This window comes from Podarcis muralis, chromosome 2 (genome assembly GCF_964188315.1).
Source record: "Podarcis muralis chromosome 2, rPodMur119.hap1.1, whole genome shotgun sequence".
Taxonomy (NCBI): Eukaryota; Metazoa; Chordata; class Lepidosauria; order Squamata; family Lacertidae; genus Podarcis; species Podarcis muralis.
The window spans coordinates 34,473,400-34,492,173 of NC_135656.1; the positions used below are offsets into that span (position 1 = coordinate 34,473,400).

Sequence of the window (18,774 nt, forward strand, 5' to 3'; positions counted from 1 at the left end):
AGGAAGGGAGGAAGAGACGGGAGCATTGAGGGAAGTAGCCCGGATCAATGACAGGGGCCGCGCCCTGAGCCTCCCTCTCCCTCCTCTTCTCAGCTCAACTCCGCTTTGCCGCTTCCTCTTTCTGCAGCCTCGCTCGCTCGGCACACCGAGGGCTGCCAGGAAGGACCGAGTGGCATTCGCTGCGGCCAATAGCAGAGCCCGGAAAAGGACTCCCCGCCCCGCACTCCCAGCCGGCGAAGCAAATTAAATAATTAAAAAAGCACAAGTGGGGGAGGGAGAGAGAGAGAGAAAAAAAGACCGGCCCCCTCACGCCCCCTAGCCAAGCCAAGCCAGCCTTCCTCAGAGCCCTAGAGCGGCTCCTGCTGCTTGCTGCTGAGCGCTCGTCCTGTTCCTTGAAGGCGAGGCGTGCATCACACAAAGCCTGGCTTCTATGCCTTACCGCAGGCAGCACGGAGGACGGCGCTCCTCCTTGCAAGGAGCAAGCGCCTATTACCCGAAAAAATCCGACAACCCCCACCCCACCCCGAAGTCAAAGATCAGGAGGATTCCCCTATCCGATTACTTACGAGGAGAAACGTGTAAGTCACCCAGTAATGTGGGTTTCCCCTGTTCGGGAGGAACTCCCAAGTACTGGTCAACTATCCACTTGGTTTTGCAGTGAGGGTTAACACACACACACACACACGAACGACACTCTCACACACGACACTTCCTATGGTATTATTCATGGCTGGTTTCCCCCCGATTTCTTTTGGAATGTAGCGTTCCATGAATACTTAAGTTCCCTCCCTCCACCCGAATTTTAAAACCTATTTCCGAGTAAACTTAGCGTCGGGCTGAAACTTTTATTAACTAGTAAAATACGAGTCGAAAGGGTTCAGGAAAGTTTCATCTACAATGAGGGGAAGATACGGTAATCTGTCCCTATCTCGCTATCAGCTATATCGTGCCCCTGCTGGCTGTTGAAAGAGAAAATAGTTTTTGCTTCTGATTTCACAGCAGAGTCGCAAGTCATTCATCCTTATTGTTATGTAGTGTAGTTTCACCCTGGGCCAACAGGGGGATACTGTATATAGTTTTCACTCAGGTCTGTAGATAGTTTTCACTCAGGTCCGCGGCAGTTATTTTAGGCGGGAACTCTGGGCTGTTGTGGTTACAATGTGACAGCCGGCTGCCTATAAATACAGGCCGGCTGAGCTGTTCACTGTCAGTTCTATTCCAGCTTACCATAATAAAGAGCTACTTGAAGAGATCGCTGTGCCGGCTGCTATGTCAACCCACGACTTAACACTGGCGACGAAGGTGGGATAGATGGACATCAGAGCACAGCCAGATGCGGCCAGCCTCTGAACTGAGCTGAATCACTGAGCTGAATCACAGAGCGAAATCACTGAGCGAAATCACTGGGCAGAACCAGTTCAGAGCTGACTGTTCTGGCTAGAGCACTGTGTTCCATCCATCGCCCTTCACGCCGGCATCGGAATCATGGCTTCACTTGTGCCTCTACCGCCGTTTGCGCCAGCCTCTGAATCATGGGACTCCTACCTCGCTCGGTTCGACTGCTACCTCCAAGCCAACGAACTGACAGCAGTATCACAGGATCGGAAGCGGGGCCTATTCCTCAGCCTCTGTGGGCCTGAGGTGTTTGAGACGGCCCGAGCGTTGGTTGCGCCTGAAGCAGTCCAGGCATCACCATGGGACACGATCCAAGAGAAGCTCCGCAACCACTACGCACCAAAGCCGTCCAAGATTGCTGCCCGCCATGCGTTCTACCACAGGAACCAGGCAGAGGGGGAGTCAATCAACAACTACACCACCGCCCTGCGACAGGCTGCAATGCACTGTGAGTTCCGAGACTTAGACGATGCCCTGATGGATCGAATCGTCTGCGGGGTCCGGGACATCCATCTGCAACGGCGTCTCCTAGCCAAGCCAGACCTCACGCTACAGAAAGCCATTGAGGAGGCTGTGGCCTCAGAAGCTGCTGAACGCTCCGCTCAGGAGATCCGCAAGTCCAGCAGCCTGCGTCTTGCTAGGGAGCCCGTTCCGGTGCATCATGAAGAGGCCAGCAGTGAGGAGGCATCCTCCAGTGAAGACGATGATGTGCACCAGACAAAGCGGGAGCGCAGGAAGTTCCAACAGAAGTCCAAGGGCCAACCGGAATGTGCTGGCTGCGGAGGCAACCATTCCCGTGCCAAGTGTCGATTCAGAGACGCCATCTGTAGGAGGTGTTCCAGAAGGGGCCACATCGCTAAGGTCTGCCGATCGGCTCCGTCTGACACCCCCCCTTCATCGACTCGCAAGTCCAAGTCTTCACTCCAGTCTGCCAAGGAAAGTTGTTTCGCTCTCACCAACTGCCGCTGCCCGTCTGGAACCACGATTGGCCAAACCGACTCGCCTACGAGACGCAAGCTGAACGTCACGGTGCTCATTGAAGGAGCTCCATGTGACATGGAGATCGACACCGGGTCTGCCCTGTCCATCGTGTCATGGAGCACCATCAAAAGACTGGTACCCAGAGTGTCCAAAAGGCAACTCGACTCTCACCGCGTACACCTGAGAGACTACCAGGGAAACGACGTTCCCGTGGTAGGCGTTGGCCGGTTCCGGATCGCCTTCAAGGATTTTTCGGGCCTGCTCCGGTTGGTGGTGGTCGAAGGTCAGCGGCCAAGCCTCCTAGGGCTAGACTGGTTTGATGCCCTCGGCCTGGAAGTCACCGGCATCAACTGCATCTCTAACGCAGAGACTGAGGGTCTGGTCAAAGACTTTGCCGAGGTTTTTGACGGCACCTTGGGCCAATATACAGGTACGCCCATCTCCTTTAGCCTGGATCCACAAGTCGCCCCCATCAAGCTAAAGCCACGCCGGGTTCCCTTTGCTCTCAAGGCTAAGGTGGACGAACAACTGGACAAACTGATCGCCCAAGGAGTTTTGGAGCCGGTTGACCACGCAAAGTGGGAAACCCCCATCGTCACGCCTGTCAAGCCAGATGGGTCGGTGAGAATCTGCGCTGACTACAAGTGCACGATCAACAAGGCACTTCAGCAGCACGCTTATCCGGTTCCTGTTGTTCAACACCTGCTGCATTCCCTGGGTGAGGGTAAGGTCTTCGCTAAGCTGGACCTTGCCCAAGCCTATCAACAACTGCCAGTCGATGATGCCACTGCTGAAGCCCAGACGATCGTCACCCACCGGGGGGCATTCCGTTGCCGCCGGTTGCAGTTCGGGGTGAGTGTGGCTCCTGGCATCTTCCAAGGCCTTATGGAGCGTCTCCTGCAAGGGCTTCCGGGCGTGGTACCATATTTTGATGACGTCTTGGTGTCTGCAGACTCACACCAGCAGCTGTTCGAGCGCCTCCGTGCCGTGCTGACCAGGTTCCAGGAGGCCGGGCTCAAGGTAAAAAGGGAGAAGTGCCAGATCGCCGTTCCACAGGTAGAGTTCCTGGGCTATCTTATCGATGCCTCCGGTCTTCATCCAACCACATCCAAGATCCGCGCTATCCAGCAGGCCCCCACTCCAAAGAACAAAACGGAGTTGCAGGCGTTCCTGGGGCTGCTGAACTTTTATAACATGTTCCTGCCCCACAAAGCCACAGTGGCTGAGCCTCTTCACCGACTCCTTAGCACTAAGACGCCTTGGGCCTGGGGTCATCGGGAGACGGCGGCCTTCAACGCGGTCAAGGCTCTCCTTTCTTCGGACAGTGTGCTGGTACAGTACAGTGAATCCAGGCCGCTGGTCCTTGCCTGCGACGCCTCACCTTTTGGCATCGGGGCTGTCCTTAGTCACCGTTTTCCAGATGGAAGAGAAGCACCGCTCGCCTACTTTTCCAGGACACTATCTCCGACGGAACGGAATTACAGCCAGCTCGACAAGGAGGCATTGGCACTTGTGGCTGGAGTGAAGAGGTTTCATGAATACCTCTATGGCAGGACTTTTGACCTCATCACTGACCACAAGCCACTCCTGGGCCTCCTCGCCGGTGATCGTCCAACTCCACCGGTCCTCTCACCACGCATGCTGCGATGGACTGTTTTCCTGGCTGCCTACCACTACCGGCTCATCCACCGCCCGGGGAAATCGATGGGCCATGCCGACGCCCTCAGCCGTTGCCCTCTTCCAGCATTTGTGGAAGACCCGGCTCCAGCTTCATCGCTCCTTCTGATTGAGGATCTTCCGGCAGCGCCTGTGTCGGCTGCCACTGTGGCCTCCGCATCTGCCCAGGATCGCACCATCAGCCGGGTGCTCAACTGGGTGTGGAGGGGGTGGCCACAAGGGCCCTTTGCATCGGAGTTCCAGCCCTTCGCAACCAGACAACATGAACTCTCAGCTCATCGCGGCTGTCTGCTGTGGGGAGACCGCGTCGTGATTCCCCAGGGACTCCGTCAGCGCGTCCTGGAGGCTCTGCACGTTGGCCACCCGGGAATGGTCAAAATGAAGGCGTTGGCTCGGTGTTACGTCTGGTGGCCTAATATGGACGATGCCATCACTGCCTGGGTGTCCGCCTGTCAAGCGTGCCAGGAGTCGAGGCCTGCACCACCGGCAGCTAAGGGATACACGTGGGAGACGCCAAAGACACCCTGGTCGAGGGTGCACATCGATCTGGCTGGCCCCTTTCACGGCCGGACCTTTATGGTAGTGGTGGACGCCTATTCCAAATGGCTGGAGGTCGCCCTGATGCCCTCCACCACTACCGAAGCTGTCATCCGGGTGCTGCGAGGCCTGTTTGCAACGCATGGGTGTCCTGATGTCCTTGTCTCTGACAACGGACCGCAGTTCACATCAGGCACGTTTGAGCGGTATCTTTTGGGACTGGGCATCCGCCATGCCCTAACGGCACCCTTTCATCCATCCAGCAACGGGCAAGCGGAAAGAATGGTGCGCTCGACAAAAGAGGCACTGGCGCGCCTGGACCGGGGAGACTGGCATGAGCGGGTCGCCGAATACTTGTTCGCGCAACACATCACCCCTCATGCGGCCACAGGGAGGAGTCCTGCGGAACTGCTTATGGGCCGCCGCCTCAGGTCACCGCTCGACCGGCTACACCCAGACTTTGCCGTGGCTGAACCCCCAGGCTGTGCCAACGCACCACGGTCATTTGTCCCAGGAAACCAGGTCTTTGCCCGGAACTATGTGGGGGACATCCCTTGGGTGCCAGCCACAGTAGTGGGAGTCACTGGACCTCGCTCGTACCAGGTGGCACTCGAAGACGGGCGCTTGTGGCGACGGCACATAGACCAACTTAGGCGCAGGGTTGGGGACTTGGACACTACCGAGGTGCCCCCAACTGCGTTTGCGGCTCCAGAAGAGACACGTACAGATGGCGAGGCTCCACCTACACCTCCCTCGCAAACTGCCAGCGTGGAGCCGAACCAAGCCGTCTCAGAACAGACTCAGACCACTCCACTTGCGGAGGCTCCACTCACAGCAGCGGATCCAGGGGAGTTGGTTCCAACGCCACCTAGGGTCGCACCACAGCCTCAGCGAGAACTGTGTGGCCCTCCGGACTTGGCTACCAGTCCCCGGCGGTCTGGCAGAGTTTCCAAGCGCCCAACTCATTTAAAGGACTATGTTGTTGGACAGGTATCACTGTTGGTCTAAGTATGGGAAATGTAACCGATATGCTTTTGTGCCTAATTGAACCATTACGCGTAGTGCTGTATATAAGGAAACCATTACGATTGTAACTAACGCCTTATCTCGGTGGGGAGGGGTGTTATGTAGTGTAGTTTCACCCTGGGCCAACAGGGGGATACTGTATATAGTTTTCACTCAGGTCTGTAGATAGTTTTCACTCAGGTCCGCGGCAGTTATTTTAGGCGGGAACTCTGGGCTGTTGTGGTTACAATGTGACAGCCGGCTGCCTATAAATACAGGCCGGCTGAGCTGTTCACTGTCAGTTCTATTCCAGCTTACCATAATAAAGAGCTACTTGAAGAGATCGCTGTGCCGGCTGCTATGTCAACCCACGACTTAACACTTATATACTAAGCTTTGGAGAAACAGAACTGCTGTGTAGGAAACACTCTTTAAACAGGCGCATATTCTATAAAAGTAATGACTGATTAAAGCCAGTGCAGCCCAATTCTTTCCATGTTTGCTCTGAACAAAGGCACACTACTTTCAGCTGAATATGAACACCAGTTTCTTGATGTCAAGTGTCCTTAAATGAAAAAAACCCCAAGTGATCACTAAGTGTGCTCCTGCTAAAGAACACCATGAAGAAGCCACACTACTTCTTCCAATAATTAAAGCAGTATTGTTTTCCCCCCAATAGTTGCACATTCATATTTAGCAATGAATCCAACTGCATTAACATTTGACTCTTGCCCAACTAAACTAAAACCAAACAAGGCAACCATAAGAAACAATAATCCCCTGAATCATGACATTCCAATACAATACACATATAGACTCTCAAAATCATGTATTTCTTAAAACACATATTAAGTGCCATCTCACACATGCTGGGTTGGATCCAGACTTAGTAATATTTAGTGTATACCCACTGAAATAAATTGAACTTAGTGATTGATTTAACTTGATTTCAATGGATGATTAAGTCTGGATCTAACCCACATCAAACTATAATCCCAGTCACATTTATTTGTAAGCAAGCCCCATGAATTTTCTTGAAAAAGCATGCTTGGGATTATAACCCAAGCCTCATTTATTTCAATAAATCTTAACTGAATGCATGAATCACCAGCACTGTTTATACACACACCAGATAGGAAAAGGATATGAAAAAGAACCACCTTGTTTTGCAAACCTCCAACACTGAATTGGAGTTTAAAACCTATACAATCCATGCAAGCACATTCTTACAGGAAAATCATTTGCAACTCTTCTATATTACCAGTTGTCTACAAATCCATGCACCAGATTGCAGGGGAAGGTGCCCTCAACCCTCTGGTGAGCAGTAAATCTGACACCAGTCCACACAGATTCCTACTCTGGAGGACTAATTTCCAATGCAGTTTTCAAGCAAGAAACAGCAGAAATACCTTAAAATGAACTGAAGAAACTCTCACTGCTTGTTACCTTCTCTGCATCCTCTATAAATGAAAGAAGACCCCCACCACTTTCCCAGTCCTTCAGTGCAAGGCAGAGGATACTAGGGATGAGACCACTGGTAAATGCAAATAAATGTCTGGGCAGAAAGCCAAGCCAAAATTTGTGCCCCCCATAAATGAAAAAAAGCAAAGACCCTTGAAAGTCACCTGTCCACAAATCTTGTCTGGCCTGCGCAGCCATATATTATATGTGGTGGTCACTGATCTCCCTCTCCAACTTCTTATTGTACACTTATTCCCTCTGAATGTCTCCAAAACATACTGTGAAATGAAATTCTGACTCCTTTCCTCCACCTCCACTCCACCAGTTAATCTATGCATGACAAATAACTTGGAAGGAGGGAAGGATCTTTCTTGCACAACATGGCAAGACCACTCTTGTGCTTTTGTGGTACACAGAGAACCTGGGGAAGAAAATGAGTTTTTCCGGGCACTTGAGCCAGGGAGATTGCCAGAAATATGTGGTTGCCACTGGCCATCAAGCAGCTTCATTCAGGGAAGTTGAACGCATTGGTTAATTATGCACGTAGCATAATGCTTGAAAAATATCTATACAAGACAATCAGAGTCCAAACTGAAAACAAAATTGTTGATGACTGTCCTACAAGCAGTAACACAACAGCAGCCCAAGCCACTTAAGTCAAAATGCTTAAATTCAATGGGGTTGTCCTGCAAAACAGCAATCCAAATTAATCCTAGCTGTTTTATACTTACTATACATAGCAATAAGGAAAGAACAGCAGCATACTTAGAGGAAGAGTTGACTTGCAAGAACTATGTTACAGCAACTAAGAAAAAAATGAAGAAAGTAGTCGGGGGGGGGGATCTCACTCTTAATTTCAGATAGACATTTACAATTAACACTGCATACAGTATTTAACATTAACACTGCACCCAACAGGACAACTATTGCAGCAATACTAGAAAAACCAAACTATGAGTGTGGCTATTGTGGCAACTTTAAATACATGACAGAAATCCACAAAGTTGCTGCAGCAAGTAAAGTCACACTTGTATTCACACCTGTCACTCTTTGGTTTTATTCACTTAGGACTGAAATGATGACATTTTAAAATAACAATAACTGATTAAGACACCACAAGAACAATATATGTAACAAAAATTAACAGATCACCTCATAAAATTTTGCTCAAGTATTTCATTAATGCAAAGCTGGAAAAGCCACTATACTCTGTATATTAAAATTGGGGAATGAAGAGGACATTATCCTGAAATACCTCCTCCCCAAAATGGTCTTAGTTATTAGCCACTCACTTGGAACAAGTAATTTTTTATAAAGCTAACTTCCCATTCATAAGCCAGCATCACTTCATATATAGATGGGTAGTAAATGTATTTATTTAGAGGTGGAAGGGGCTAGATGAAATGTAGAGCTACAGTAGTACTGGGGCAAGCATAACCCCTTCTCCATCCCTAAAAAGGTAAAGGGACATGCCCACAGGGATCATAGAATAGTACAGCCCCCAAAGTTACTAGCCTGATTTTTTTTTTTTGTTCCCCTACTTTTAACTCATACAAGGGGATGGTGCAGAATGGACGTAGCACTCTGTAATTCTTTTCCCAGCCCCTCATATGGCAAATAAAAATTGTTTGCAGGGTAGAAATGTAGCAGGCTGAAAGAGGAAGAAAGGCCACCTCTGCTGGCTGGCCTTGTTTCTATGCTTAAGTGTGCTGGAAGATGCTTTGCCTCTTCTGTGGTCAGCCCAGAAGCATAGTGAACTAGCAGTGAAGGGATGGCCCCGTTGCCAGTCTGCTTGATTTTTGTGCTGAATGAACAGGACAGGCATCCCTTCTCCACCAGCCTGCTGTGTTTCTGCACTAGATGTGCAGGAGGTGAAGTCCCATCCAGTTCATCTACCTTAAAGCCAAGCTTTGAAGTCAAGTTTTTAAATTATGGAATTTGTTTTCTCTTTTCATTATGTAACTTGTTCTTAATGTTGGGCTTTATTGGTATTTTTAATTAATATTTTAGATTGTCTTTTGTAAACTGCTTAGAAGTATTTAGTTTGAGTAAGTGGTATATAAATTTTGTTAAAGAAAAATAAATGAATAAGCAAATTGGGTGGTTGCCACCATCACACTTCATTTCTGTACTTGAGACACAGGAGGCAAAACATCTGCCTGTGTGTCCAAAACGCGGTGGTTGGGAAGACAAATTGTTCTGCTACCAACCCATTATGTTAGATGCACAGGAGGTTCACCTGCCCATTGCCAACTGCAGAAACCCAGCAGGCTGGCAGCATAGGAAAAGGATGCTCCTTCCCTCCACCACCCACCTTATTTGCTTCCATGTTACAAGTGTAGGAGGTAACTTCATCTCCTACTTGCAAAACAGTGGGTTGCTGGAGGAAGGATGAAGTGCTTCACGGCTTCATCGGCAGCTTGTTTGAAAGGGAGGAGGAAAGACCTTCTGGTAGTCTGCTCAGTTGCCTAAATGAAATTCCTAAATGGTTACAGTGACCAGGCAAGTGGTTAAATATGGGGTTAGTAGGTAAAGGTAAAGGGACCCCTGACCATTAGGTCCAGTCGTGACCGACTCTGGGGTTGCGGCGCTCATCTCGCTTTATTGGCCGAAGGAGCCAGCGTACAGCTTCCGGGTCATGTGGCCAGCATGACTAAGCTGCTTCTGGCAAACCAGAGCAGCGCACGGAAACGCTGTTTACCTTCCCGCCGGAGCGGTACCTATTTATCTACTTGCACTTTGACGTGCTTTCGAACTTCTAGGTTGGCAGGAGCAGGGACCGAGTAACGGGAGCTCACCCCATGGGGGGGAGGATTCAAACTGCAGACCTTCTGATCGGCAAGTCCTAGGCTCTGTGGTTCACAGCGCCACCCGTGTCCTGGGGTTAGTAGAGCACCCTCATATTAATAACATGTTTGTCCCACACAGGCTTCAGATGCTAAAAGTGACAGCTGTCGTGATTTATCAAATAAGTGCCAGTTTTGTTTCACGGAAGAAGCTGGCTCTGTATTCATTTTCAGCATTTGTATGCATGGAGCACTCTGAACAGTTGAAAAATTACTTATACTGCTTATACTATCTACCATATCCTAGAAACTGCTACAGAGAGAACTGGTCTCAAGACGTGGTAAAGTCAATCAGCTTTTTCTAAGGAACCAGCCTGTCATCATTACTATTTGGGGAAGTTCTGTGAAATCTTCAGCAGCAAAAACTATGGTTCATTTCCTCCTTGTGCCAGTAACAGAATATATAATTTAGTCATAGTTAGTGAATAACTATCTGTTCTCTTTCACACTATCAGACATCTGCAAAACATATGCATGGGCAATAATGTCAAATCAGTATTTGCTAGTAATATCTGTGGATTTAAATGCATGGCACCATTTTATTTCTTTTTGCCCAAAAGCTGTTTCCCAACATAACACAGCAATCCTAATGCACACCTGTTCGGGAAAACAGGTCGGGCTTCAGGAATCAGAATCCCATTTAAGTCAATGCTTACACTTATCACTCTAAAGATAAGCTTAAGCATTTATTGCAACTTCCGTTTTTGTATAAGGTGCACGTTATTAACATCATCCGCAGCAAAAAACCAACACAAGAAACAATGAATTCAGCAAAATGCCCCCTTTCGGATGCCCACTCCTCAAAATAGAGTCATTGACTGGGGAGGGGAACCTTGGCCCCCTTGGCAAGTGAATCATTACTGGGCTAAGGGGGGGAAAGGATTCATTCGCCCGCCTCCCTCAGCTCGAGTTATTTTTCTTAGAATCTTAAGGGGCGCGCACCAAACTCTTCCCTCCCCCCCCCCCTGCAAGTGGTAGGCTGGCAAGAATGCGCGCCAGGGCCCCCTTGACAGGCAGGGGCGGAACAAGAGGGGAAAGGGGCCGCCCGCCCGCCTTGTCAGCCTCAAGGCAGAGGCTCCAGGGCGGCTCCGGTGTCTTGTTGGGGCTCTTCCCTGTCTCTCCCTCCGCCCTCGCCCCGGAGCTCCAACTCACCGCAAGCCCGCCAGGGTTCCGCTCCGAGCGGCCCCCTCTTCTTCCCCCCTGCGAAGCCTTCTTCCTCCTCAGTAGGAGTGTCCGGGAGAGCTTCCGCTACTGCCCTCACGAGCCGCTCTCGCGAGGCTACTACTACTACGCGCGAGGGAACGAGAAGTAACCCCCGCCGAAAGAAAAAGCGCAAGCGCCAACCTCCGTAACAGGGCGAACCAGAGGCTCAGGAAGAGGCTGAGGGGCGGGAGACGCTGGGAGGAGCCAATGATCCGCCCAGGGCGCATGCGCGCGTAGTGGTATAGATGCCGGACGCGCCCCGGCCGAGCCTCCAAAGTGTTAGTGCGCTCGGGCTGCTACGGCTGATCAGAAATTGAGTGTATCAGCATCACCTCGCAGGGTAGCGGCCACATAGGGTTGCAACATTACAGTTTTATTTGTCTGTTTGGCGCCTGTCCTGGGAGAAAACTGGACGAGCGTTATTTATGAATCTGCCTTATAGGAAATATTATTATTATTAGTCGTCATCTTGGCGACTTGCGGGGGGGGGGAAGAATACACATTTTAAAAATCAAGTCAAACCACATAATAATAATAATAATAATAATAATAATAATAATAATAATAATAATAATTAAATAATTATAATAATTTGTCATCTTGGCTTGCAGGGGGGGGGGGGGAAAGAGTGCACATTTTAAAAATTGAGTCAAACCACCAATGATGATTATTATACCCACCAGGCATAATATATCAACAAAAGTAGACATTACGGTATAGGGCACCAAAGATAACCAACTCATCATGTTCCACTAAAAGCCAGGGGGAAGATGGAGGTACTAACTTGCCATTGGAAATAATGTTTAATGTTGGTGCAAGGTGGGCCTTGCTGAGGAGGATATGCCATTTGGCAGCACACTGCAACTGAAAAGGTTATCTCCTTTGTTACCACCCTCCAAACAAGCACTTTAATCCATTTAGCTTAGCATTATCTCTACTAGATACTGACATGCATCAGTTCTCCAGGCTTCAGGCTGGAATCTTTCCCAGCCCTTCCTGGGGAGTGAACCTGGGACCTTCTGCAAGTGCAGCATATGCTCTTCTATTGAGTTGTAGCCCTTCCCTGTTTTGGGGTCTTGTTTCCTTCCCACCTGTCTCTTCCACTGTCCTTGCTTTCAGCAATCTAAAGAAAGCCTGGGTATAACACTGAATACAAGGTTCTCTTGGAGTGATTCAGGGCTAAATTGGATCTTGTCCACTTGCTAAATCATTGTTCAATTAGAAAAATATATGTGTGTTCCTTCCAGAGTGAGATTATAGGCAGAACAAGTTCTAAAGCTATAACAATGAGTGGAACTGGCCAGTGAAGTTTGCCTATCACATGCTCTTTAACTGGAAAAAAAAATGTCATCATGGTCATTATGGACTATGGAATACCAACACAATCTCAAAATGGCTAAGTCATTTCACTTGAATCAGTCCTATTTCACTTGAATGTTTACTTCCACTTAATGGGTACAACAAATAAGTATTCTGCCATTTCCAGGACAAGGCAATTCAACTTTACTCAGAATAGCATGATCAACATTACACACACAAACACACACACACAGAGGAAGAGGGAGAGAGTGCCGGGCTCCTGAGCAAATACTGTACATTATGGTCAGAAATAAGCAGTCTTTTTTTCCTGAAATGGCAATTCAAGAATGGGAAATATTCCATTTACAAGGGCCACATTGCCCTGTGTGTCACTGAACTCCTGGAAGATATGAACACAGGTTGGTTATTTCCCACGTAAACTTGGAAGCATAATTGGGCGTAGTGTGAAAGGGAGCTGCCAGGGTGGCAGTGAGGGCTGGGCTGGCATGGTGGGCTCCCTGGTGTGCACGCGTCCCCACACGCCTCGAGCACCAGCAAACCACGCTACGCTGCTGAGCATAGCAAGTAGAAAGCAGTCACAGTCAAACTCTTCCTTTGATGTGCAGGATGGCTGTCCAGAATAATTTATAGAAAGCGCTACAATCTCAACAAGCTTTAATTGCCCCTTTGAAATCATATGCTGGTCTGTGACATGAGGGCAATGCTCCCCATTTATTTCTAAATAGAATCAAATGAGTTCTGCTATTCTCCTTTAGGTGTCACTGAAGTCAGTGAAAATGCCTTACAAAAGCCAAATAAATGGTAAATTAAGGATACAGCCCTAAACACACTAGGTTGTAAGTCCCATTGAACACAATGGGACTTACTTCCAAGTAAACATTACTGGGTTGCACAGAATATTTTAAAAATTGTGAGCCTGACACTCATAAGTAATTTACATTCATTTCCATTAAGATGACTCATAAGTTGCAGAAATACAAACAATAGACTATAAAGTACAGGGGGAGATGGGGAGGACTCACACCTTCTATATGACATGGTATACTTTTATTGGCTTTGTTAAGACAATTGAATATTGTTTTCACCTTCCATTGACTCATAGAACCTTATGGAGAGACACTTTCAACTGATTGCCTTTCTCGGAACATCTAAAATTACAGCCATCAGCAGCTATTTTTATTTCTTTTATGTGCAACTACTAAGCTCTGTTTTCCTTCTATGGGTATGATTTGTTACTTTAAATTTAAAAATCAGTTTTTTAAAAGTAGAACTGCCGACTATAGCATTGAACAACCCATGCACCAGCTCCTTGGATATAAACCCAAAGAAAGGATTAGGAGTCTTATGGTACCCTAAAAGCTAACAAATGTATTATGCCACAAGCTTCTGTGGACTAGAATCTGCTTCATCAGACACATGCAGAGTTCAGGTATATATATTCACATGGTATGAGATTGGAGAATTAAAAACAGTGAGGTCAGAAGAAAATGATATGTAGGAAAGTACTGACAAGGATAATTAACCATGGTAATTCACAAAACAGCTACTGAAAACACAGACAGCCTTGCATCAGTCAGGCAATTAACACAAATAACATGCTAAGAATCCTTTGCCTCTCTTCAGTCCACAAATGATAGTGTTCAATCTCTTGCTGTATTTCAAGGATGTAGTGCTTACTCAGGTGAGGTAAGCAGAAGAGCCAGTGTGGTGTTGTGCTTAGACTAGGACCTGGGAGACCAGGGTTCAGTTCCCCAGTTGGCCATGAAGCTCACTGGGTGACCTTGAGCCAGTCACTGCCACTGCCTCTCAACCTAACCTACCTCACAGGGTTGTTGTGTGGGGTTTAAATGAGGTAGGGGAGAATTGTGTGTGCTGCCTTGAGGTCTTTGGAGAAAAAGCTGGGATACAGATGATAATAATAGGTTTCCTTTGGAAGGAGTTACCTTACAATATTTTTGTAATATTTAAATTAATTTATATAGAAATAGGTTGAGCATAAGAGGAAATACAGCTTGAACCCGCCAGGCAGCAGCCAAAAAGACCTTGCTTCCCACGTCACTTCCATAGTGAGAGGCAGCCCTAAAATGTTAGTCTACACAGAGTTCAAACTCAGCTTTCTGTGTCAGTCTTTGTTTGTTTTGTCTTAAACAGCATTTTTCATGTCTCTTTTCATATACAGACACCTAGATTACATCATCCTTGGGGAGGGGGGGAGAGTCATTTTGCCCTATGTAGAAGATGTAATGGAAATTGCCTGACAATTAGTTCCCATGGAAACATATCACCTGTAATTTCTCTGATAGAAGAGGTACCTGGCAACTTTGCCACAATCAACATTTGCAGTAGTATCAGCCCCATTACCCTTTCCTGTTCAAACCCCCAGTCTCATAACTTCAACTTGTTATATACTGTAGTAAATCTGTGATACGAAATGTTTAGGTATAGTAAATATTAGGATTTATTTATAACTTGTATGTTATAACTGAGATGTGTTATAAGACAGTCCCAGTGCGTCTTAAAAGGGGAGTTATGCAAGGCGTTTTAGGTGTTTAATTAGTGTTTATGTGTAAAGACTGAGTGTCAGACTTCGAGAATGTAATCAAGATCCATGTGAATTGGAAAGTGTGTACCTGCTTCTTAGTACAGTGGTACCTTGGGATGCAAACGGGATCTGTTCCGGAGCCCCGTTCGCATCCTGAATAGAATGTTGTGATAGGAATTTTGAGGTCTTAGATATATGTTAAATGTTCATAAGTTTACCAACCAAGCACGTACATAGATCAGCACAGGAAGACCGACCTGAAACCATTTTGATTCCCAAACTGAGCAAATGTTTTCTCTGCAAGGTCAAAGGAAAATGGAAAAGCCTCCCCATTGTCTTTTCCTTCACAAATCCTGTCTTAAGGGCACATTTAAGATATGAATAGGGTGTGAGCCTGTGACCTGGCCCAGGAACTAAGTATTTATCATTACAGAAGACTGGCCAGGCTCCCCAGGCAATCCAATCAAGTAAGCAGGGTATCCAATCAAGTAACCTGCCAGACAGGAGATAAACAAGGACAGGAGAAAAACAACATTCAAATTTCTGTTGTAGACCGCCTTTTCTGTGATGTAGGTATGATGTATCTGGCGGGGTGGTGGTGTCTTGAGCTATACCCCTTCTGTGATGTATGTATGATGTTTCTGGGGGTGGTCTTGATCTACAGGGTGGCAATTTCAAAAGTCTATATAAGGCCTTGCGTGCCATTGTTCTGGGTTCCTCCTCCCTCCTTTGTGTGGTGAGTGAGGACCCTGTTGTTAAGTCGTGGGTTGACATAGCAGCCGGCACAGCGATCTCTTCAAGTAGCTCTTTATTATGGTAAGCTGGAATAGAACTGACTGTGAACAGCTCAGCCGGCCTGTATTTATAGGCAGCCGGCTGTCACATTGTAACCACAACAGCCCCAGAGTTCCCGCCTAAAATAACTGCCGCGGACCTGAGTGAAAACTATCTACAGACCTGAGTGAAAACTATATACAGTATCCCCCTGTTGGCCCAGGGTGAAACTACACTACATAACACCCCTCCCCACCGAGATAAGGCGTTAGTTACAATCGTAATGGTTTCCTTATATACAGCACTACGCGTAATGGTTCAATTAGGCACAAAAGCATATCGGTTACATTTCCCATACTTAGACCAACAGTGATACCTGTCCAACAACATAGTCCTTTAAATGAGTTGGGCGCTTGGAAACTCTGCCAGACCGCCGGGGACTGGTAGCCAAGTCCGGAGGGCCACACAGTTCTCGCTGAGGCTGTGGTGCGACCCTAGGTGGCGTTGGAACCAACTCCCCTGGATCCGCTGCTGTGAGTGGAGCCTCCGCAAGTGGAGTGGTCTGAGTCTGTTCTGAGACGGCTTGGTTCGGCTCCACGCTGGCAGTTTGCGAGGGAGGTGTAGGTGGGGCCTCGCCATCTGTACGTGTCTCTTCTGGAGCCGCAAGCGCAGTTGGGGGCACCTCGGTAGTGTCCAAGTCCCCAACCCTGCGCCTAAGTTGGTCTATGTGCCGTCGCCACAAGCGCCCGTCTTCGAGTGCCACCTGGTACGAGCGAGGTCCAGTGACTCCCACTACTGTGGCTGGCACCCAAGGAATGTCCCCCACATAGTTCCGGGCAAAGACCTGGTTTCCTGGGACAAATGACCGTGGTGCGTTGGCACAGCCTGGGGGTTCAGCCACGGCAAAGTCTGGGTGTAGCCGGTCGAGCGGTGACCTGAGGCGGCGGCCCATAAGCAGTTCCGCAGGACTCCTCCCTGTGGCCGCATGAGGGGTGATGTGTTGCGCGAACAAGTATTCGGCGACCCGCTCATGCCAGTCTCCCCGGTCCAGGCGCGCCAGTGCCTCTTTTGTCGAGCACACCATTCTTTCCGCTTGCCCGTTGCTGGATGGATGAAAGGGTGCCGTTAGGGCATGGCGGATGCCCAGTCCCAAAAGATACCGCTCAAACGTGCCTGATGTGAACTGCGGTCCGTTGTCAGAGACAAGGACATCAGGACACCCATGCGTTGCAAACAGGCCTCGCAGCACCCGGATGACAGCTTCGGTAGTGGTGGAGGGCATCAGGGCGACCTCCAGCCATTTGGAATAGGCGTCCACCACTACCATAAAGGTCCGGCCGTGAAAGGGGCCAGCCAGATCGATGTGCACCCTCGACCAGGGTGTCTTTGGCGTCTCCCACGTGTATCCCTTAGCTGCCGGTGGTGCAGGCCTCGACTCCTGGCACGCTTGACAGGCGGACACCCAGGCAGTGATGGCATCGTCCATATTAGGCCACCAGACGTAACACCGAGCCAACGCCTTCATTTTGACAATTCCCGGGTGGCCAACGTGCAGAGCCTCCAGGACGCGCTGACGGAGTCCCTGGGGAATCACGACGCGGTCTCCCCACAGCAGACAGCCGCGATGAGCTGAGAGTTCATGTTGTCTGGTTGCGAAGGGCTGGAACTCCGATGCAAAGGGCCCTTGTGGCCACCCCCTCCACACCCAGTTGAGCACCCGGCTGATGGTGCGATCCTGGGCAGATGCGGAGGCCACAGTGGCAGCCGACACAGGCGCTGCCGGAAGATCCTCAATCAGAAGGAGCGATGAAGCTGGAGCCGGGTCTTCCACAAATGCTGGAAGAGGGCAACGGCTGAGGGCGTCGGCATGGCCCATCGATTTCCCCGGGCGGTGGATGAGCCGGTAGTGGTAGGCAGCCAGGAAAACAGTCCATCGCAGCATGCGTGGTGAGAGGACCGGTGGAGTTGGACGATCACCGGCGAGGAGGCCCAGGAGTGGCTTGTGGTCAGTGATGAGGTCAAAAGTCCTGCCATAGAGGTATTCATGAAACCTCTTCACTCCAGCCACAAGTGCCAATGCCTCCTTGTCGAGCTGGCTGTAATTCCGTTCCGTCGGAGATAGTGTCCTGGAAAAGTAGGCGAGCGGTGCTTCTCTTCCATCTGGAAAACGGTGACTAAGGACAGCCCCGATGCCAAAAGGTGAGGCGTCGCAGGCAAGGACCAGCGGCCTGGATTCACTGTACTGTACCAGCACACTGTCCGAAGAAAGGAGAGCCTTGACCGCGTTGAAGGCCGCCGTCTCCCGATGACCCCAGGCCCAAGGCGTCTTAGTGCTAAGGAGTCGGTGAAGAGGCTCAGCCACTGTGGCTTTGTGGGGCAGGAACATGTTATAAAAGTTCAGCAGCCCCAGGAACGCCTGCAACTCCGTTTTGTTCTTTGGAGTGGGGGCCTGCTGGATAGCGCGGATCTTGGATGTGGTTGGATGAAGACCGGAGGCATCGATAAGATAGCCCAGGAACTCTACCTGTGGAACGGCGATCTGGCACTTCTCCCTTTTTACCTTGAGCCCGGCCTCCTGGAACCTGGTCAGCACGGCACGGAGGCGCTCGAACAGCTGCTGGTGTGAGTCTGCAGACACCAAGACGTCATCAAAATATGGTACCACGCCCGGAAGCCCTTGCAGGAGACGCTCCATAAGGCTTTGGAAGATGCCAGGAGCCACACTCACCCCGAACTGCAACCGGCGGCAACGGAATGCCCCCCGGTGGGTGACGATCGTCTGGGCTTCAGCAGTGGCATCATCGACTGGCAGTTGTTGATAGGCTTGGGCAAGGTCCAGCTTAGCGAAGACCTTACCCTCACCCAGGGAATGCAGCAGGTGTTGGACAACAGGAACCGGATAAGCGTGCTGCTGAAGTGCCTTGTTGATCGTGCACTTGTAGTCAGCGCAGATTCTCACCGACCCATCTGGCTTGACAGGCGTGACGATGGGGGTTTCCCACTTTGCGTGGTCAACCGGCTCCAAAACTCCTT

At 49.4% G+C, this 18,774-nt stretch overlaps 1 protein-coding gene across 1 annotated transcript in view; it reads right to left on the bottom strand.

The window, feature by feature from the left end:
* The window catches only part of GRB2 (growth factor receptor bound protein 2), a 54,287-nt gene extending 43,078 nt beyond the window's left edge, over positions 1 to 11,209 (bottom strand). The window contains exon 1 of the mRNA XM_028716865.2: positions 11,055 to 11,209. The gene's annotated coding sequence lies outside the window, so the exon portion shown is untranslated. The remainder of the gene's footprint in view (positions 1 to 11,054) is intronic.
* Between the last annotated feature and the right edge of the window lie 7,565 nt (positions 11,210 to 18,774).